Source organism: Choloepus didactylus, chromosome 7 (genome assembly GCF_015220235.1).
Source record: "Choloepus didactylus isolate mChoDid1 chromosome 7, mChoDid1.pri, whole genome shotgun sequence".
Classification (NCBI taxonomy): Eukaryota; Metazoa; Chordata; class Mammalia; order Pilosa; family Megalonychidae; genus Choloepus; species Choloepus didactylus.
The window spans coordinates 121,790,558-121,813,584 of record NC_051313.1 but is presented as its reverse complement, the minus strand read 5'-3'; the positions used below and the strand labels follow the sequence as shown (position 1 = coordinate 121,813,584).

Sequence of the window (23,027 nt, the reverse complement as noted above, 5' to 3'; positions counted from 1 at the left end):
ACTCTGGGTCTTAATCACAGTAACTAGCTATAATTTGACAAATTCGAGAACAAATGTCTATTGAAATATATGAGGAACATTAACCACTTGTATTTTTTAAGAAACGGGAAATGGTAAAATTACTGGCTTATAAAACCAATTAAATTTAGAGAAAGGGAAAGTAAAAGGAATCTACGATGTAGTGAAAAATCTTATTTTTAAGCCTGTTGCGGGATCAAAACATTGACAAAGCTACGTTGATCAAGAGCAGTCTTCTGTTGCTAAAACTAACTGGCAGCCTGAGAGTGGCTCAAAACAACCCATTCCTTACTCAAATGCTGTGTAACTGGTGCTTTGTTTATATGAACCAAGTAAAAGACTATTTTTTTCTTCTTCACTGAATGGAGTAAGTTCTTGGTGGGTTTAACATATACACTGCCTGAGACAATAATTTCACATTTACAATAAGTTAATGGTTAATGAAGATCTTCCTACAGTGATGGTATTAATGCACCAGAGAAGCAGTGGAGGAGTGCCACATTTTCTGGTAGTTGTCCTATTCTTCAACAAGTCAGCAGGTCTGCAGAAATCTCTTTGTCCTTTAGTGAAAACAGTTCATAATGAGGAGGCTCAAACATTTCTTGGAATCTAGTTTTATTAAAAGCAGTTTTGCAAGCCATGACCTTTTTTCAAGGCTGTTTCACTTGACTAAAATAGAAATAATGAGAAGGACTAAGACAATCCCTGATGTAATGCCAATAATTATTCCATGAGTTTTAGTGATTTGTTCAAATAGTCCTGCTTTTTTCTTCTCTTTACAATGATTTTCATCCCATAGGTATGCAGTTTGGAACACCATAACAGACTAAAGAATTATTGACGCACATGTTGCTATGGCAAAAGAAAGTGCTGCCTGTGCAGGGAGGTTCCACAAAGGAGGTAAAGAGCATTCTAAACCTGCTAAGCCAACTGCCTTCATCTGCCCACACTGGTGTTACTCCAACTCCTGTTTAAACATTACATCATTGGCTATGGTGCTGCAAAACTTAGCCTTCAGATTTTCAATAGACCTGCTTCCATCATAGACTGCAAGGAATCTTCTGTTGCATTCGTTTTGTGCTCCATTTGATAATCTAGGAATCTCAAATAAATCTTAGTTTTTGGAGTAGCTTTAATTGTCCATATGTAGTCAACTGCTTGGCCAGGTTTTGTTTTATCTTCTTGTTCTACCTGACTAGAACATACTATTCCGTCAGCTCCTGAGATCTCAAACTGGCAATCTGGAATGGGATTTAAAATACCTCCTAGGTAAGTAAAGTCTGGATCTCTAATAAATGAATATTTTGCTAGAAATCCAAGTCCTTCTAACTCTTCATCAGCATTAAACTTAATCTACATGAGTCTCCCTGTTGATCTAATTAATGGAGGGCTTTTCACACCACAGTAAGGATCTGTAAGTGGAGAGAAACCAAATTGTCCATCTCGAACTTCCAAGTGATCAAATCGACATTCAAATGATGGTTCTATATAATAATGTTCATCAACGGTCAACTCTATTCTTTGACCTGGAGCAGCTTCCAAAATATAAATACACTCCTTGTTTGGTGGATATGAATCAGGATAATTTGGTGAAGAAAAATGACCTCTATTGCTGGTCTTAAACCAAATGCCACACTGGGCTGCAGGAATGTGTTTGATTCCATTATTTTGTCCATCTTGGGTCTTTGGAGCCACAGTTATCCCTTCCACAGCAAGTATCGTTATTAACAACACTTTGAGGACCGCACAGTGCTGCTTCAGGGCCATAGTCCTAGCGGCCCGGCGCTCCGCGAGGGGCTGAGGCGCTGGTGGCGGCGGGGAAGCGGTGGCGTTCACAGCCCGGCGCGGCGGCAGCCCGGCTCTGCCTCCATCGCGGGCCAGCACGATCCTTCCTCGCGGGCCAGGGCTCGGGTCCTGCGTCCCGGCCGTGCCGAGCCCTCAGGCGGATTCCCGCGCCGCCCGAGTCCCCAGACGGCGAGGCGTCCCATCGGTCGCCCAGAAGCCGAGGGCTGTCGACGCGAGGGAAGGGGAGAGCGCCGGCTGCTCCGGAACGCAGCACCCCAGCCTTCCACCCGCCGCCGCAGCTCGGACTCCACTGAAGTCTGTCAATTTGCTTTTGCAGATTATCCTCACTTGGCCTTATTTCCTCAGATTAAAAAAAAAATAAAAAAAAAAATGAATAAGGTGCTTCACACAATGTTTGATCTCAGAAGCTTGTGCTATGGAGGAATAAAAAAAAAATTTTAAAACCAGAAGGGCGAATGTTGAATGTATGAATGTAATTTATTGTATGCTAGGGATTTCAAGACAGGAACAGTACTCTCCCTTTCCTTTGGCACTCTGAAGAAAGAGGTGAGACACTACTATCCTGATAATTCTTAGTAACTCCGTAGTGCTACATTATTCCTGGTGCAGTCAGAGAGGGAAGCCTTAGGTGGCAATTGTATGAGGGATCATTTTGTTTAGGGATAGTTAAGAGGGTCTTTTTATTTTGTGACCAGAGAGATAAAAGAGTCAGGGAGCAGTTTATCTTCCATTTGCTGCAAGAAGGATCATGTAGGAGAACTGGGTCTAGTGGGATGGAGAAGGGATGGTGAGGGAATGGAGGGAGGGAGTAAATCAAGGAAGGTTTTCTTGAGCGGATAGTCTAGAACTAAAATGGAGAAACGGAAGGTGTTGGGATTGAATTGCGTCCCCCACAAAAGATGTTCAAGTCTTACTCTGTGTTCTTGTGTATGTGTGAACCCATTTGTAAATAGTGTCTTTGAATATGTTAAGGTGAGTCCAGGTGTGGACTCATTTGTGAATAGGATCTTCCAAAATCCTGTTTAGGTGTGGCCTAACTGAATGAGGGCGGGTTTTAATATGCATGACTGGATGCTTTATAAGACAGGAAATTCAGACAGTCAGAGAAAGCCTCAGGAGAAAGCCAGAACTCAGAAGAAGCCAAAAGAAGAGAGGGAGAGGTTGTGATAGAGGACTGCCATTACCAGACCCCTCAGAGAAAGCATGGCCTTGCCGACATCTTGATTTTGGACTTCTAGTTCTAAAACTGGTGGACAATAAATTCCTGTTGCCAACCAGTGTGTGGTGTTTATTATAGCAGCTCTGGCAAACTAAGACAGGGGAGGAAACGTGTCCCTGTAAACTGATAACTACAGTGGAGAACAGAACAGGTTCAGTCTCATCAGAATAATTCTCTGTACAGTCCTGTTTGGTACCCCTTCTTCAGTTATGTAACAGTGATGGCTCCTGGGATCCTTGCTTCCATGACAGTGTCTGTGTTCTCTTTCTTTCCAGGACCCAAGTGATATAACAAGCAGGTGAGTGCTCCTTGCCTTTTTTTTTTTTTTCAACCCACTTATGGCACACACACACTCCTTTCTCTCTCTCCCTCTCTCTCTCTCTCTCTCTCACATCTTCGTTTATTGAAATTTGACAGAAACTTTGAAGGGAATTATTTGGAGAGAGGTTCTTCTGGTAGGATAAATTGAAAGGTATTCCATGGAATGGGGGAGAGAGTTCTAGAAAAATATTATCATGGAACTTATGTTAGGATGGTAATGGGCTGAGAGAAATAAAATGGGAGGAAATTATGGGAGAATATTAGAGAAAATTTAGAATCCAAGTTTGTTTTTAACCCATTTTCCTTTCATTCTTCCTGTTCCTACATGGTTTCTAGCTGCTACTCCTGATCACAGTCTCCCTGACCCCCTATAATCTGTAGAGCACACATCATTATCACATTTCCTCCATGCTCAGTAATGATGGTTTCCTACTCAGTTACCTTCCATAGGAAGAGGGCAGTTACAAGGTTCATAGACTTAATGATTTCTCTGGCAATGGGTCTGAGGAAATGTGTGTTAAATACTTAATATTGACAGTTTTCAAAATCATACCCACGTGAAACACAGAAGCATTGAATAGAGCATAAAAGGTCAGCATTTTGGTAACAGCCAGTACATCTCCATTCATACCCAGGACCGCTGGCTTTTACTGAGCATTTACTGTAGGCCAAACACTGGGTAGAAAAGAGGGCAATGAGAAAGTCTGCAAGATCTTGAAGAGTGGAAACTCTGGCTGGGGAGACAGAACAGACAGATTAGAGATGAGTAATTATATAAGAAATGAGGGTAATACAGAATGGATAATATTTCTAACCCTAAAGTCCATTTCATCTGGTATTAGTAAAGTTATTGCAGCTGTCTTTTTATTAGTGTTTGTGTGGTATTTGTTTTTCTATTCTTTAACACTCAACCTTTCTGTGTCACTATTTTAAGCAACATGTATAAATATGTTTTTTAAAAAACAAATCCAAATTGACAATTTTAAATTAGAATATTTCAAATTTATATTTCCTCGAAAATCACCACTTCATTCATATTTCCAAAAAAAATGATGTCCTTAAATTCATTGATTTTAATATCTGAATATTTTAAATATTTTGTATGTTTCTACTTTCCTTTCCCCCCCTTGTCTGTACCTTTTTATTTCTAATTAGGTTAGTTATACTTTATAGTTTTGTTTTGTTTTTTTTTTTTTTAATTCAGTTTTTTTGTTTTTTTTTTGTTTTTTTTTTTAATTCAGTTTTATTGAAATATATTCATAAACCATACAGTCATCCATGGTATGCAATCAACTGTTCACAGTATGATCATATAGTTATGCGTTCATCACCACAATCTATTTCTGAACATTTTCCTTACATCAGAAAGAATCAGAATAAGAATAAAAAATAAAAGTGAAAAGAGAATACCCAAACTATCCCCCCATCCCACCCTATTTGTCATTTAGTTTTTACTCCCATTTTTCTACTGATTTTTTTTCAATTTTTTAACTTTGTTTATCAAAAAATTAAAAACAAACAGGCAAACAACAACCAAAAAAAACCCACAACATTTCAAACAAAGCAATGGATTAAGGAAAACAAATAACCTAAAATAACTACTTTGCTTCCAATATGTTCCTACCATACCCCAAGAAAATTAATAAACCATGTCCAAACAGAGGAGTAAGAAAAACAAATAATCTAAAATAACTACATTGCTTCCAACATGTTCCTACCATACCCCAAGAAAATTAACAACCCATAAGAAAACAAAGGAATAAGAGAAAAAAAAAACCTAAAATAACTCTATTGCTTCCAACATAATCTTACTATATCCAAGAAAGTTTACAAACCATAATCATTCCTGAGCATTCCCATAACATTGAGATTACCCTCCATAGTTTATCTGTTCTTATTAGATTATCATTCCCCCTCCACTAATTGGTATCTCTAGGTCCCCTACATTCTACAGTATAAAACATTGTACATTTTTCACAGAATTCACATTAGTGGTAACATACAATATCTCTCTTTTTGTGCCTGGCTTATTTTGCTCAGCATTATGTCTTTTTTTTTTTTTTTTTAATCTTCATTTTATTGAGATATATTCATATACCACGCAGTCATACAAAACAAATCGTACTTTCGATTGTTCACAGTACCATTACATAGTTGTACGTTCATCACCCAAATCAATCCCTGACACCTTCATTAGCACACACACAAGAATAACAAGAATAATAATTAGAGTGAAAAAGAGCAATTGAAGTAAAAAAGAACACTGGGTACCTTTGTCTGTTTGTTTCCTTCCCCTATTTTTCTACTCATCCATCCATAAACTAGACGAAGTGGAGTGTCGTCCTTATGGCTTTCCCAATCCCCTTGTCACCCCTCATAAGCTACATTTTTATACAACTGTCTTCGAGATTCATGGGTTCTGGGTTGTAGTTTGATAGTTTCAGTTATCCACCACCAGCTACCCCAATTCTTTAGAACCTAAAAAGGGTTGTCTAAAGTGTGCGTAAGAGTGCCCACCAGAGTGACCTCTCGGCTCCTTTTGGATTCTCTCTGCCACTGAAGCTTATTTCATTTCCTTTCACATCCCCCTTTTGGTCAAGAAGATGTTCTCCGTCCCACGATGCCAGGTCTATATTCCTCCCCGGGAGTCATATTCCACGTTGCCAGGGAGATTCACTCCCCTGGGTGTCTGATCCCACGTAGGGGGGAGGGCAGTGATTTCACCTTTCAAGTTGGCTTAGCTAGAGAGACAGGGCCACATCTGAGCAACAAAGAGGCATTCGGGAGGAGGCTCTTAGGCACAACCATAGGGAGGCCTAGCCTCTCCTTTGCAGCAACCGTCTTCCCAAGGGTAAAACCTGTGGTAGAGGGCCCAACCCATCAAACCACCAGTCCCCTATGTCTGTGGTCATGTTAGCAACCATGGAGGTGGGGTAGGCGAATACCCCTGCATTCTCCACAGGCTCCTCAAGGGGGCACTACATCTTTTTTTTTTTCCTTGTTTTTTTTTTTTTTTTTTTTTAACTTTCCCTTCTTTTTTAAATCAACTGTATGAAAAAAGTTAAAAAGAAAACAAACATACAATAAAAGAACATTTCAAAGAGACCATAACAAGGGAGTAAGAAAAAGACAACTAACCTAAGATATCTGCTTAACTTCCAACATGTTCCTACTTTACCCCAAGAAAGTTACCTAATATAGCAACATTTCTGTGAACTTGTTCCTACTATATCCATCAGTAATTAACAGACCATAGTCATTCCTGGGCATCCCCAGAATGTTAAATAGCTTATCTGTTCTTCTTGGATTATTGTTCCCCCTTCCTTAATTGCTCTCTATTGCTAGTTCCCCTACATTCTACATTATAAGCCATTTGTTTTACATTTTTCAAAGTTCACATTAGTGGTAGCATATAATATTTCTCTTTTTGTGCCTGGCTTATTTCGCTTAGCATTATGTCCTCAAGGTTCATCCATGTTGTCATATGTTTCACGAGATCGTTCCTTCTTACTGCCGCGTAGTATTCCATCGTGTGTATATACCACATTTTATTTATCCACTCATCTGTTGAAGGACATTTGGGTTGTTTCCATCTTTTGGCAATTGTGAATAATGCTGCTATGAACATTGGCGTGCAGATATCTGTTTGTGTCACTCCTTTCCGATCTTCCGGGTATATTCCGAGAAGTGCAATCGCTGGATCGAATGGTAACTCTATATCTAGTTTTCTAAGGAACTGCCAGACTGACTTCCAGAGTGGCTGAACCATTATACAGTCCCACCAACAGTGAATAAGAGTTCCAATTTCTCCACATCCCCTCCAGCATTTGTAGTTTCCTGTTTGTTTAATGGCAGCCATTCTAACCGGTGTTAGATGGTATCTCATTGTGGTCTTAATTTGCATCTCTCTAATAGCTAGTGAAGCTGAACATTTCTTCATGTGTTTCTTGGCCATTTGTATTTCCTCTTCAGAGAACTGTCTTTTCATATCTTTTGCCCATTTTATAATTGGGCCGACTGTACTATTGTCATTGAGTTGTAGGATTTCTTTATATATGCAAGATATCAGTCAGATACATGGTTTCCAAAAATTTTTTCCCATTGAGTTGGCTGCCTCTTTACCTTTTTGAGAAATTCCTTGGAGGTGCAGAAACTTCTAAGCTTGAGGAGTTCCCATTTATCTATTTTCTCTTTTGTTGCTTGTGCTTTGGGTGTAAAGTCTAGGAAGTGGCCGCCTAATACAAGGTCTTGAAGATGTTTTCCTACATTATCTTCTAGGAGTTTTATGGTACTTTCTTTTATATTGAGATCTTTGGTCCATTTTGAGTTAATTTTTGTGTAGGGTGTGAGGTAGGGGTCCTCTTTCATTCTTTTGGATATGGATATCCAACTCTCCCAGCCCCATTTGTTGAAAAGACCATTATGACTCAGTTCAGTGACTTTGGGGGCCTTATCAAAGATCAGTCGGCCATAGATCTGAGGGTCTGTCTCCGAATTCTCAATTCGATTCCATTGATCTGTATGTCTATCTTTGTGCCAGTACCATGCTGTTTTGGCAACTGTGGCTTTATAATAAGCTTCAAAGTCAGGGAGTGTAAGTCCTCCCACTTCGTTTTTCTTTTTTAGAGTGTCTTTAGCAATTCGAGGCATCTTCCCTTTCCAAATAAATTTGATAACTAGCTTTTCCAAGTCTGCAAAGTAGGTTGTTGGAATTTTGATTGGGATTGCATTGAATCTGTAGATGAGTTTGGGTAGAATTGACATCTTAATGACATTTAGCCTTCCTATCCATGAACATGGAATATTTTTCCATCTTTTAAGGTCCCCTTCTATTTCTTTTAGTAGAGTTATGTAGTTTTCTTTGTATAGGTCTTTTACGTCTTTGGTTAAGTTTATTTCTAGGTACTTGATTTTTTTAGTTGCTATTGAAAATGGTATCTTTTTCTTGAGTGTCTCTTCAGTTTGTTCATTTCTAGCATATAGAAACATTACTGACTTATGTGCATTAGCCTTGTATCCCGCTACTTTGCTAAATTTGTTTATTAGCTCTAGTAGCTGTATCATCGATTTCTCAGGGTTTTCTAGATATAAGATCATATCATCTGCAAACAATGACAGTTTTACTTCTTCTTTTCCAATTTGGATGCCTTTTATTTCTTTGTCTTGCCGGATTGCCCTGGCTAGCACTTCCAGCACAATGTTGAATAACAGTGGTGATAGCAGGCATCCTTGTCTTGTTCCTGATCTTAGAGGGAAGGCTTTCAGTCTCTCACCATTGAGTACTATGCTGGCTGTGGGTTTTTCATATATGCTCTTTATCATGTTGAGGAAGTTTCCTTCAATTCCTACCTTTTGAAGTGTTTTTATCAAAAACGGATGTTGGATTTTGTCAAATGCTTTTTCAGCATCTATTGAGATGATCAATTGATTTTTCCCTTTTGACTTGTTAATGTGTTGTAATACATTGATTGATTTTCTTATGTTGAACCATCCTTGCATGCCTGGAATAAACCCCACTTGGTCATGGTGTATGATTTTTTTAATGTGTCTTTGGATTCGATTTGCAAGTATTTTGTTGAGGATTTTTGCATCTATATTCATTAGGGAGATTGGCCGGTAGTTTTCCTTTTTTGTAACATCTTTGCCTGGTTTTGGTATTAGATTGATGTTAGCTTCATAAAATGAGTTAGGTAGTGTTCCATTTTCTTCAATGTTTTGAAAGAGTTTGAGTAAGATTGATGTCAGTTCTTTCTGGAAAGTTTGGTAGAATTCCCCTGTGAAGCCATCTGGCCCTGGGCATTTATTTGTGGGAAGATTTTTGATGACTGATTGGATCTCTTTGCTTGTGATGGGTTGGTTGAGGTCTTCTATTTCTTCTCTGGTCAGTCTAGGTTGTTCATATGTTTCCAGGAAATTGTCCATTTCCTCTACATTATCCAGTTTGTTGCCATACAGTTGTTCATAGTATCGTCTTATAATTTTTTTAATTTCTTCAGGATCTGCAGTTATGTCACCTTTTTCATTCATTATTTTGTTTATATGGGTCTTCTCTCTTTTTGATTTTGTCAGTCTAGCTAGGGGCTTGTCAATCTTGTTGATCTTCTCAAAGAACCAACTTTTGGTGATATTTATCCTCTCTATTGTTTTTTTGTTCTCTATGTCATTTATTTCTGCTTTAATCCTTGTTATTTCTTTTCTGCTACTTGGTTTAGGATTGGTTTGCTGTTCATTTTCTAGCTTCTTCAGTTGATCCATTAGTTCTTTGATTTTGGCTCTTTCTTCCTTTTTAATATATGCGTTTAGTGCTATAAATTTCCCCCTTAGCACTGCTTTTGCTGCATCCCATAGGTTTTGGTATGTTGTGTTCTCATTTTCATTCGTCTCTATATATTTAGCAATTTCTCTTGCTATTTCTTCTTTAACCCACTGATTGTTTAGGAGTGTGTTGTTTAACCTCCAGGTATTTGTGAATTTTCTAAGTCTCTGATGGTTATTGACTTCTAATTGTATTCCATTGTGGTCAGAGAATGTGCTTTGAATAATTTCAATCTTTTTAAATTTATTGAGGCTTGTTTTATGTCCCAGCATATGATCTATTCTGGAGAAAGTTCCATGAGCACTAGAAAAGTATGTGTATCCTGGTGATTTGGGATGTAATGTCCTGTATATGTCTGTTTACTTTATAGTTTTTTGCCTGTGAACCCTGCCTTTGCTGTATACCAAAATTTCTATTACATAGTGTTTTTGTTATTGTTTACTACGTTTTTTGAAATTTTGGTTTTGATTTGCTATTTAACAGAAGAATTATTTAAGATAGAGGCTATTTGTCAGCAGTGCTGTTTTTCTGTTTTTTTTTTTTTTTCCTAATACATTTATTTTGTAGTTTTTTAAAAATCTTGTAATGCGGGAATGTTATCAATACTTTTCTACTTTTAAGGGTTCATTGAGGCTTTCCATGTGCCTTATATGTTACAAATTTCCATAACAGTTCTTATGAACATTTGAAAAGAAAGGCTCATTCTCTGTTTTCTTGGAATAGGGATATATCTCCATAAGATTTTCCTTAGTAATTTTATTAGGTATTTTGTATTGTTACTTTGTTGTTGTTGTTACTTATTTTTTGACTTCTTGATAACTCATAGACTGAGAGGCTAATTAAAACTCTAGCAATGAGATTTTGCCTGTTTTCCTTTCATCCATATAATTTTTACTTTTTATATTTTGATGCCTCTCCCCCACCCCCACATGGCCTTTAAGGAGAATTATATCTTAATTGTGGATTATAATATTTTATTAATATAAAATGCCCTGTATTGTCTAAATTATTTTGCCTTGAATTCAGTTCTGTCTGATAATAAGATGAAGACCTTAGAGTTCTTTCATTTCGTATTTAGCTTATATATCCCTGCACAGCTTTTTACTTGTGCCTCTACTGAAAAGCCTATATTCTAAGAGCACTCTTCTATATTTCCCTGATACTTATGGTGACACCCCTGGCTCACTACTTAAGACTCTTCTCTCAGCCACTGACATCTGTTGGAGTTATTCTGATCTTCCAGGTGGGTCCCTTTAATGATGACCCACCTTGGATACTTTCCTTGGCTCCACATCTGGCTTACTAACTACATATATCATGGCCTCACCCTCAGGAAGTACAATTTTTCTCTCACTGTAGATGCTCTACCCACTTTCAGACTTCATGCAGGAATCAGGCACCAGTCTGTGTCCTCCCTACCTGCTTCCACCACCAGTTCCAGCAACAAAAGCTCCTTCTCATGTCAGGGCAGGTTCTACCTGTGGTTCTCTGAAGCCTTCTCATATTGTTTAAGGAAGAGGAACACTCATTTCTTCTTCCCCATGGTGAGGGGAGGAAAGCTCCTCTCAAAGAAATCGTTATTGCCAGCCTCCTCACATGGATACTTAATCTTTTCTTGTTATAGTTTAGGGGTAGTTGATGAGCTAATGGTAGCTTAAATGGTAGGAGGTCACCCATTTTGCAAGTTCTGCATAGATGGATAAGTATCATTACTTTAGAATGGGGGTGAGACAGTTCTAGGAACCTATTTTTCTCAGTTTTAGGGTCTCAGTCCAAACTCTGAGACATCCTGTTGTACTTACCTTTACTTATGCAACCATCCTTCCACTTATCTCTCAGGTTTTAAAAAATAATTTGAAATTTTAATTCCAGGTTATTATTTTTTCTATAGGGTATACCTCTTCTATTTCAAGAATTATTTCTTAACACTCATGTTACAGTTTATGATGCAGAAAAAAATGACCTTAACTGTATTTTGCTAGATGGCTTATTTATTTCTCTTTCTTATGTACTTATCTTTCCCTAAATTTAAAGTTTTACTTTAATTTTCATTATCTGGTCTATATTCTCAAGTAATTTCTTCAGAAGTCATAGCATTAGTAGCATGTTTCTGAAACCTTCAAGGGCACAAAATTCCTTCCTTCCTTCCTTCCTCCCATGTCCTGTATAAATGAAATATCAGTGATAGAGAATTCTTGGATCATGGCCCTTTTCTTGCTCTATATATCTTATTCTTTGACTCTGATGTTGGAACTGACTGCTTGGAAATGCTGTTTTCCCTCTCTGCCCCCTCTGGCCCATTGTTATTGTGTGTATGCATGTGTATGTGATGATGGTGGGGAGTACCTGCTTTTCTTTCAGCAGTTTCTACTGTGACTACTCTCCCTAGATATCCCCGGAAGAAGTTTTGGATTGAAAAGCCTATCAGTCCAGCAATCAAAAAACAGACAGAAGAATTTTCAGATAAACTTCTTTCTTTAGAGAAAGGACTCCGAGGATTCCCTGGTAAAAGAATGGTTGAAGGGAGGTGTTCTGAGCTTAGAAAACATTGCTTTTTCTTCCTATGAAGCTTCTTTGATGATTCTGGCCATGGCTTCTCGGAGTTCCTTGCTCTTCTGCAGGTCACTCATACCAGGCAGGAGTATTGGGGAGAGGGTAGGGGGGGAGAGGGGAATATAAGAAGAACCAGGTAAAACTTTCCATATGACAGTCTAAGAATGTTACCTAGACAAAGGTAGAATTATAATCAATAGGTCTTAGTGTTGGTAGAAAGGTGTTTCATATCTTAAGGTGAGATAAAAGCATATTGGGAGAATGGATCTCAAAGAGGTAACCTTGAGAGTAGAGAGTAATAGGATTTAGGACTAGGAATTTAGAATTTAGTTAAAGAAGAGAGAATATGCCCTAAGGTACTCTTTAATGAAGTGTTTGGTAGATGTTGGCATGGATACTTGCATGAACCACTTTAGACTGGACAACTGTGGGTGTCTCCTGCATTGATGTCTCTATTTCACATGAGGTTTCAGGGGCTCTGTCATTGTTTAAAGTTGTATTACCCAACAGGGAGAGAATTTGGCCCAGAAAGTTGTGGTGTTTGGTTGCATTATTGTCTTTTTCTTCTTTCAGGAAAACTGATGAGGGATCTGGAATTTAAAACAAGTGAGTACCAGGAGGCGATGATGTGCTAATGCTTGCTTCAAAGTACACTCTCCCACCCAAAATTCCAGGTTCTTTGTGAAGCTCTTTTACTTATGGATTAGCTCTTTAACCCGGATGGCCTTTGTGATTGATTAATCTGTCCAAATTCTTTATCCTGAGGCCTCAGATTCCAAAACCATGGAACCAACTTTCCCCAACTGCAATGATCCCACTCCCTCTCTCTTTCTCTCTCTCTCTCTCTCTTTTTTTTCTGCCAAGTCTCATCACCCTACCTATACCTTTGAATTTGTTATCTATATTTTTCTCCCTGTGTTCTCTCCATTCTCTAGATATGGGAGCTAGTAGTAATATGAGCACAAAAGTCTCAGGCAATCTCTGTCCCCAAAGGGAGTCTTTCTCACAATTGTTAGAAGGTCCCCAGAACCTATGAGACAAATATCCTTTGATATGTTTTATAATGCCATACTTTTTTTAAAATTCAATTTTATTGAGATGTATTCACATACCATGCAGTCATACAAAGCATATATTCAGTTGTTCACAGTACCATTACATAGTAGTGTGTTCATCACCAAAATTAATTTTTGAACACTTTCATTACCACACACACAAAAATAATAAGAATAAAAATTAAAGTGAAAAAGAACAATTAAAGTAAAAAAGAACACTGGGTGCCTTTTTATTTATTTATTTTTTGCCCCCCATTTTTCTACTCATCCATCCATACACAGGACAAAGGGGAGTGTGGTCCATATGTCTTTCCCAATCACACAGTCACCCCTCATACGCTACATTTTTATACAATTGTCTTCAAGATTCAAGGATTCTGGGTTGTAGTTGATAGTTTTAGGTATTTACTGCTAGCTATTCCAATTCATTAGAACCTAAAAAGGGTTATCTATATTGTGCTTAAGAGTGCCCACCAGAGTGACCTCTAGGCTCCTTTTGGAATCTCTTTGCTACTGAAGCTTATTTCATTTCCTTTCACATCCCCCTTTTGGTCAACAAGATGTTCTCTATCCCACGATGCTGGCTCTAGATTCCTCCCTGTCATAGTCCATGTTGCCAGGGAGGTTTACTCCCCTGGGTGTCAGATCCCATGTAGGGGAAGGGCAGTGATTTCACCTGCCAAGTTGGCTTAGCTAGAGAGAGAGGGCCACATCTGAGCAACAAAGAGGCACTCAGGAGGAGACTCTTAGTATAATGCCACACTTTTATCCCCTTGTCCCCACAGTGAGAATCATCCTCAATTCCCAGACAGCAAATGGCTACCTCTCAGTATCTCCTAATGGGAAGAGTATGGTATTTACTGGCTTGTGGATGAACAAATACCAACATGGTCAGCGATTTGATCCTGAGCCTGGTGTGCTGGGCAGTAAGGGCTTCACCTGGGGCAAAGTATATTGGGAAATGAAAGTGGATAGGATATGGTGGGGAGCAGAGGAGGAAGAAGAAGCAATGAAATATAGGGGTGGAGCCAGAGGTGTGTTTGGCAGTAGCTATCTTAGTGGATTCATAGGCATCACTGATGGATATAATTCTATTGGATATAGAAATGAGAATGAAGAGTTGGAGGAGGAATCGTCTCAGGAAAATGGAATATGGCCAAAATTCTGCCTTGTGGGAGTGGCAAGTGAGTCAGTGGTGAGAAGAGATTTCTCAACTTCATGCCTGAGGCAGGATTCTGGACTCTACAATTACCTTCAGCTGGAGTCTATGTATGTACTAGTTCTGAGCCTTTCCAGATTCTGTCCAAGTGTCCAAGGCAGATTGGAGTTGCTCTGGATTATGATGAGGGGAAGGTAACCTTTACCAATGCTAGATCTCAAGAGTTTATCTATGAATTTTCATCTTCTTTCACTGGGAGAATTTTCCCTTTCCTGTGGCTTAATTGCATGAGATCCAGACTTACACTGAGACTGTGAGAAAAGACCTTATGGATACAGCCCTAAGTAATTTTATTTATCCCTTTTTCCTCTACTTTCTTCTCAATTTTCTACTTCCGTTAGACTCTCCTGCTGGGTTGCTGAATCCCTTTAGCTAACTGAGGCAGTATGGTACAGTCAGGAGTCTCTTGTCCTCTGTGCTTCATCTCTAAAGTGGAAGGTTTGAAATATCTTCAAATACTTATTAAAGTGTGTGCTGTTATTAATCTTTTTTTTCTGTTGCCTTTCACTTGAACCTGTCCTCATCTGCTACTGAGACAAAGTTCTGAAAAGGAGGACTGTTTCATAGGATCACAATCTCTGTCACTAGAAGTAATTAATTACAACATCTATATCCATTTATAAAGCATCTGTCCTGATACATAATTTTTCTTGCCATTCTTCTTACCAGCTGGGAAAATAGTAAATATTTTGGTGCAATTCATGCCTGATGAAGCATTTGATCTTTATACATTTTGAGATTTGAGATACCTGGAATGGCAATTGGTTTCTTTATTTCTACTATGTTCTAATAATTCTTACAATATGAAGGAAGGGCAGAAACCACATGAGATTCAGACATAAATGCATTTTTGGAAATCACTAAGTCCTGACATAAGTCTTAGGTCAGCTGAGTTTTGAGATGGTTTTAAAATAGCTATTTAGCTTAAGGTTGAATTAGTTATTGTATTAGTCAGTGTTGTCCAGAGAAACAGAACTGAATATTTATTATAGGAATTGGCTCACATGGCTAGAGCAGGCCACAAGCTGAATACTCTGATAAAGTTGAAGTTGAATTCTCCAGGGGAAGCTGGCTGCCTTGATGTAAGAGACAGAAAGTTTTTCTGACTTCTGAAATCCTCAGTTCTGGCTTTTAAGACTTCCAACTGATTTGACAAGGAGAGTCTCACATTGCTGAAGGCAATCTCCTTTGTTGATTATAGCTGCTGTCAGCCATAGATGCAATAAAAATCAGTCTGTGATGCACTAAGGATAACAGTAGCAGCAACAAACCTCAAACGCAGCTCAGCTACTCATGGGATTAATCAAATCCCACACCAAAAACCTAGCAGAAGGAAAAATGTACTCATTTTCAGGTATTAAAACTAATTACCTCAGTCTTTATCATCCTGGACAAAATGTCCATCTTCAACAAAAAGTTGTGAGACATATATAAAGGTGAGAACAACAGCACACTGCCAAAAGACAAAACAATCAACAAAACTAGACTTTGATGTGACACAAATGTTGGAACTATGTGACAGATTTAAAAATAAATGATTAATGTTAACAGCTTTAATAGAAAAAGTGAATACCATGCAATATTAGATGGTTAACCTTAGCAGAGGTATGGAAACTATGAGAGATGATCAAATGGAAATGTTAGAAATGAAAACACAGTGAGAGATGAAGAATGTGGACAGTACATCGAAGATTGAACACAGCTGAGGAAAGAATCAGTGAACATGAAGGTTGGTCAATGGAAATTACCCAAACTAAAATACAGAGAGAAAAAAGTGAAAAAAAAAACAGTGCACTCAAGAGCTATTGGGCAGTGTCAAATAAGTTGTATATGTGTAATATTAATCCTATTGGAGAAGAGACGGAGAATGGGGCAGAATAAATATTTGAAGAAACAATGACTATGAATTTTACAAAATTAATGACAGACCCAAAATCACAGGTCCAAGAACTTTAGAGAACACCAAGCAGAATAAATGCCAAACAAAAACAAAATACACACAGGTATATTATAACCAAACTGCTGAAAGCAGTTACATACAGTTAAAAACGTTAAATACAGTTAAGTTACACTAGACTTCTTACCAGAAGCCATGCAAGCTAGAGACAAGTCACATTTCTTAAGTACTGAAAAACTAAACCCAGAATTCTAAAGCCAGAGAACACATCTTCAAACATGAAAGCAAAATAAAGGCTTTCTCATGTAAATAAAAACAGAATTCATAACTAGTAGATTTCTACTATGATCACTATTAAAGGAAATTGTATAGATTGAACTAATATGATACTATGATACCATACCGAAACTTGGACCTACACAAAGAAAGACTGTTGGAATAAATTAATGTAAAATAAAATGCATATTTCTTATTTTTACTTGTCCTAAAAGTTAATTCTTGAAATAAAAACATAGTAGCATTGTAATGTGTGTTTATAGCATATGTAAAAGCAAAATGTATGCCAACTGTAGCACAAAGAATGAGAGAGAGGAATTGGGAGTATACTACTGTAAGGTTGTTACGCTCTTCATAAAACAGCATTGTAGTATTTGAAGGTAGAATCTGATCAGTTAATGCTTGTGCCAGTTTGGCTGTATTATGTCCCCCAAAATGTCATGTTCTTTGATGCAGTCTTGTGGGGGCAGATGTATTACTGTTGATTAGGTTGGAATCCTTTGAGTGTTTCCATGGAGATGTGACTCAGTCAACTGTGAGAGAAACATTTGATTGGATTATTTCTATGGAGATATGGGCTCCACCCATACAGGGTGGGTCTTGATTTAATTGCTGGAGCCCTATAAAAAAGCTCACAAACAGAAGGACCTCAGAGCAGCTGAGGTTGACATTTTGGAGAGGAGCTGCACCCTAGATAGACATTTTGAAGACAGCCATTGAAAGCTGATGCTGCCATTTTGGAGAACGCCATTTTGAAAAACAACCTGGGATTAAGCAGATGCCAGCCACATGCCTTCCCACCTAACAGAGGTTTTCCAGATGCTAATGGCCCTTCTCCAGTGAAGGTTCCCTATTGTTGATGCCTTACCTTGGACACTTTATGGTCTTAATACTGTAACTTTGTAACCAAGTAAACTCCTATAAAAGCCAATCCATTTCTGGTGTTTTGCAAAATGGAAGCATTAGCAAACCGGAACAAAGATGCATATAGAAAGCCTTAGGGCAAACACTAAAGAATTATGGGAAGAGATATTAAATTATAAGTCAAAAGTGGAGATAAAACGGAATCATTAAAAATGCCAGTTAACCCAAGATACGAAAGAAAAACTTGAAAAAAGAAACAACAAAGCGATGTACCAAGTAGAAACAGCTAGCAAGGAGATGGATTTTAATCTAAAACCCAAATCAGTAATCACAGTAAATATGAGTTGTCTAAACACACCAACTAAAAGATCAGATGGGATGAAAGAACAAAGTACAACTATATGCTGTCTACCAGAAATCCAATTTAAATATAATACATAGATAGGTTAAAGTAAAAGAATGGAAAAAAATATACCATGTAAACACTAACCTATCAGAAAAAGTGGGCTTCAAAACAAAGAATATTATCAGAGACAAAAAGGGACACTCTAAAATTATAGAGAGGTCAATACTGCAAGAAGATATAAAAATGCTAAATTTGTATGTACCTAACAGTAGAGCTTCAAAAGGCATGAGGCAAAAATTGATTGAATAAAAGGAGAAATAAACAAATCCACAATTATAGTTGGAGATTTCAACATTCCCCACATTTTGAAGAAGGACTTGTTTCTAGAATATGTATAGTACTCTCAAAAACTCAAGAGTAAGAAAAAATATGTAAAAAAATAGGTAAAAGACTTGAACAGACACTTGACCAAAAAATTTTTGAGGCAAATAAGCACACAAAAAGAAGTTCAACATAAGTAACCATTAAGGAAGTGCAATACTTAGATGTGACATTTCTACAGAGTAATTAGAGTATTCATTAGAAAAAAATCCCCCCACCCCCACATCCTGATAATAGCAAATACTGGCAACAGTATAGAGCACGTGGAACTCTGATATATTGCAGTGGGAACACAAAATGGTATAACCACTTTGAAAAACACTTTGGCACTTGCATATAAAATTAAACATGTACTTAAAATAGGATCCAGCAATCCCATTTTTAGGGGTATTTAAAAAGAAAATTAACAAATTATGTTAACACAAAAATTTGTACATACATGTTTTTTGCAGGTTTATTCATACTTATCAAGAAATGGGAATAACCCAGATGTCCTCTGATGAATGAAAAAACAAACTGATGCATCTGTACAATTGAATACTACTCAGCAATAAAAAGAATGAATAGTTGTTGCAACAAAATCGATGAATCTCAAATGCATTTTGCTAAGTGAAATAAGTCAAACCCAAAAGGCTACACATTGCATGATTCTCATTCCCTGCCATTCTAGAAAAGGCAAAACTATAGGAATGGAAAACAGATTAGTATTTCCCAGGGTTTGTGTACAGCATTGGAATTCTGTAAGAGATGGAACTATATTCTATGTCATGATTGTGGTGATGGACACACAACTCTAGGCTTTTGTGAAAATCCATAGAACTGTACATCGCAAAAAGTGAATTTTACTCCATATAAATTAAAAAAAAAAAAGAAAATAGACTAAATATGCCAGTTTAACAACAAAGATTGTCTGACTAGATAAACAAAAGATAGTAATCCAAGCTGTTTAAAGGAGATAGACTTTAACTACTGGGACATAATAGGATGTAAGGAAAAGGGTTTAAAAAGATATGGAAAACTTATCCAAAGAAAGCTGTAGAGGCTATATTAGTATCTTGAGAAAGTAGACTTTAAGGCATGAAGTATTATGACATTTCATAATATATTATGACATTTCATAAGGAGAACACTGTCAATTCACTAGGAAGATGTGATCATTTTAAATTTGTGTGTACATGACAATATAGACTCAAAATATATATATATATAGAAATAGACAAATCACAGTTGGAGACATTGACAAATTTCTACAACAAACAATTAAATTCAGTAAGCATATAGAAGATAGAAACAACTCTAATAACCAACTTTACCTAATTGATATATATAGAACACCCCACAGCTACAGAACACAATTTTATTTTAATTGGTTTCCACACCAGAAAAATATCCCAGGGAGACACCAAGGATTTCATTCCCAGTTTTAAATCAAGGTGACAAGTCTGTTTTCAAATGGCTATGACACCTCTCATGGCGGACAAGTATCTTGTGTCCTTGATAGAAAATGTGGTCAAACTTGGTTGTAGTGATGGAGTAGAAAGGGACTCCACTAGGGCATTTAACATGAGACCAGCATTGCTCCAAGGACCCTTAGGTGTAAATACTGTCTGTGGAAGCTCCAGATTGTCAGAATAAAATGTAACTAACTCTGTGCCTGAGGCAATACAGAAAGCTTAATATGATTAGCTTGACAAAAGAGGAACACCTTTGTGGAGGGGCAGGGTGCACAGAGTTCAAGTTGATAATAGGTAGAAGCCACCTGTTTTCTTCTTGCTGCTCATCATAAATTGCAAGAGGAGATAGGTAAGCTGAAGGAAGGTCTGTTAAGCTAAAAGGATCCAGAATTTACTAGTTTTGAAGATTTCTAAACTCTCCAGATGGCAAATAATGCTAAGAAATGGAAACTTGGGTGGGAAGAAATTTATTTTGCATGTGGAAGGAATGCAAACAATTTGTGGCCCAAGGCAGGCTGGTTTTCAAATACTGTGGTTTTCAAATGTCCACAAATTCTTTGATACTCAAGAGGTGGGACTAATTCCCTTCTTCCTGAATGAGCACTTAGTGGCTCACTTCTAATGAACAGAATTAAGTAGAAGTGATGTGTAACTTTTAGAAAGGAGCTCATAAAAGGCCCTATGAGTTTCTTTTTCTTGGGTCATTCATCTTGGAGTAAGTCACTTGCTATGTTGTATGGGCACTTAGCTGAGGAGGTGCCCACATGACAAGGAACTGAGGCTGTCTGTCTACAGCCAATGGATTTTTTTTTTTTAATCTTCATTTTATTGAGATATATTCACATACCACGCAGTCATACAAAACAAATCGTACTTTCGATTGTTTACAGTACCATTACATAGTGGTACATTCATCACCCAAATCAATCCCTGACACCTTCATTAGCACACACACAAAAATAACAATAATAATAATTAGAGTGAAAAAGAGCAATTGAAGTAAAAAAGAACACTGGGTACCTTTGTCTGTTTGTTTCCTTCCCCTATTTTTCTACTCATCCATCCATAAACTAGACAAAGTGGAGTGTGGTCCTTATGGCTTTCCCAATCCCATTGTCACCCCTCATAAGCTACATTTTTATACAACTGTCTTCAAGATTCATGGGTTCTGGGTTGTAGTTTGATAGTTTCAGGTATCCACCACCAGCTACCCCAATTCTTTAGAACCTAAAAAGGGTTGTCTAAAGTGTGCATAAGAGTGCCCACCAGAGTGACCTCTCGGCTCCTTTTGGAATCTCTCTGCCACTGAAGCTTATTTCATTTCCTTTCACATCCCCCTTTTGGTCAAGAAGATGTTCTCCGTCCCACGATGCCGGGTCTACATTCCTCCCCAGGAGTCATATTCCACGTTGCCAGGGAGATTCACTCCCCTGGGTGTCTGATCCCACGTAGGGGGGAGGGCAGTGATTTCACCTTTCAAGTTGTACAGCCAAGGATTTTGAAGTAGATCCTTCCATGCCAGTCAAGCCTTTCAGTTCTGTCTAACATCTTGATTGCAACCTTATGATAGACCCTAAGGTAGAACAACTACCTACAATGGTCCTGGATCCCTGAACCATAGAAAATGTGTGAGATAATAAATGTTTGTTGTTTTAAGCTGCTAAGTTTTGGAATGATTTGTTACAGTCCAACAGATAATGAATGCACAGGGGAACAACAGTCCAATATCTGACTTCTCACTAGAAACCATGGAGGCCAGGAGATAGGAGAGTGATATATTTGAAGTCCTAATAGAAAAAAGCTGCCAAACAAGAATTCTTTATCCATTGAAACTGTCTTTCAAAATGAAGATTATTTTTAAAATTATATAATTTTTAGAATTACATTTAAAATTTTGTTAGGTTTCTGTGTTTTTTGTTTGTTTGTTTGCATTAGTTTCATAGTGGTTGTCCAAGGGATTACAATATCCTTGACTTAACATTTCTCAGTTGACTTCCAGTTAATTTATTAGTTCATGTGACTATAAAAATCTTGCAACCATTTGAGCCTCTTACCACACTCCTTTTTCAAACTGTTATAGGGGTGGTATGTAATGCATATACATAGGTTACAAACCCCAAAAGACAATGCTACAATTTTAGTTTTAAATAGTTAAATGTTCATAAACTAGGAGGAAAAAAGCAAACAAACAAAAGAAGTAGCCTTTTGCATTTACCCAGATATTTACCATTTCTAATGCTCTTCATTTTTTCTGAGAATCTTGAGTTGTTACCTGGTATGATTTGCTTTTATCCTGAAGAACTTACTCTATCATTTCTTGTGGTGCAGTTCTACTGGTGACATACTAATTTTCTCTTATCTAAAAATATCTTTATTTTGTCTTCATTCTTGAAGGATCTTCTTTCTGGATATAGAATTCTTTGACAATTTTTTCTTTCAGCCCTTTAAAGATGTTCCACTTTCTTCTGGCTCTTGTATTCCTGATGGCAGATTATTAGACAGGAAAGGAGGAACAGCAGAACCAAAAACAGAAAAAAAAAAAAAAAATTACATAACAGACCTAAAACCGCTCATATCAATGATGACAAAAGCTTTAAAGATGAACAATTTAAAGGTAGCAATGATCAGAATAGGTCTTTGGTTTGCTAATGCTGCCCTTTTGCATAACACCAGAAATGGATTGGCTTTTATAAAGGGTGTTCATTTGGTTACACAGTTACAGTCTTAAGGCCATGAAGTGTCCAAAGTAAGACATCAACAATTGGGTACCTTCACTGGAGAAAGGCTATTGGCATCTGGAAAACCTCTGTTAGCTCAGAAGGCATGTGGCTGGCATCTGCTTGCTCCCAGGTTGTGTTTCAAAATGGCATTCTCTAAAATGTCAGTGTCACTTTCCAACAGCTGTCTTCAAAATGTGTCTCTCAGCTGCAGCTAGCAGTGAGCTCCTTCTGTCTGAGCTTTTACAGGGCCCCAGTGAACTAATCAAGGCCCACGCTGAAGGGGTGGGGCCACACCTCCATGGAAATTAATCAGAGTTATCACCTACAGTTGAGTGGATCACATTTCCATGGAAACAACCTAATCCAAAGGTTCCAACTTAATCAACACTAATACATCTGCTCCTACAAGACTGCATTAAAGAATATGGCTTGTTCTGGGGGACATAATATATACAAACCAGCACAATAGGTTAAAAAACAAAACCCAACTCTGTTGTTTTGGAGAGCTGGACTTTCCCTATAAAGACACAGATAGGTAAAAGTAAATTGGTGGAAAAAATAGCCATATAAGCATAAGGAAGA

General features: G+C 37.6%; 1 pseudogene; it reads right to left on the bottom strand.

Annotated features, from left to right (window-relative positions):
• Positions 1 to 484: 484 nt before the first annotated feature.
• Positions 485 to 1,870, bottom strand: LOC119540731 (annotated as a pseudogene).
• Between the last annotated feature and the right edge of the window lie 21,157 nt (positions 1,871 to 23,027).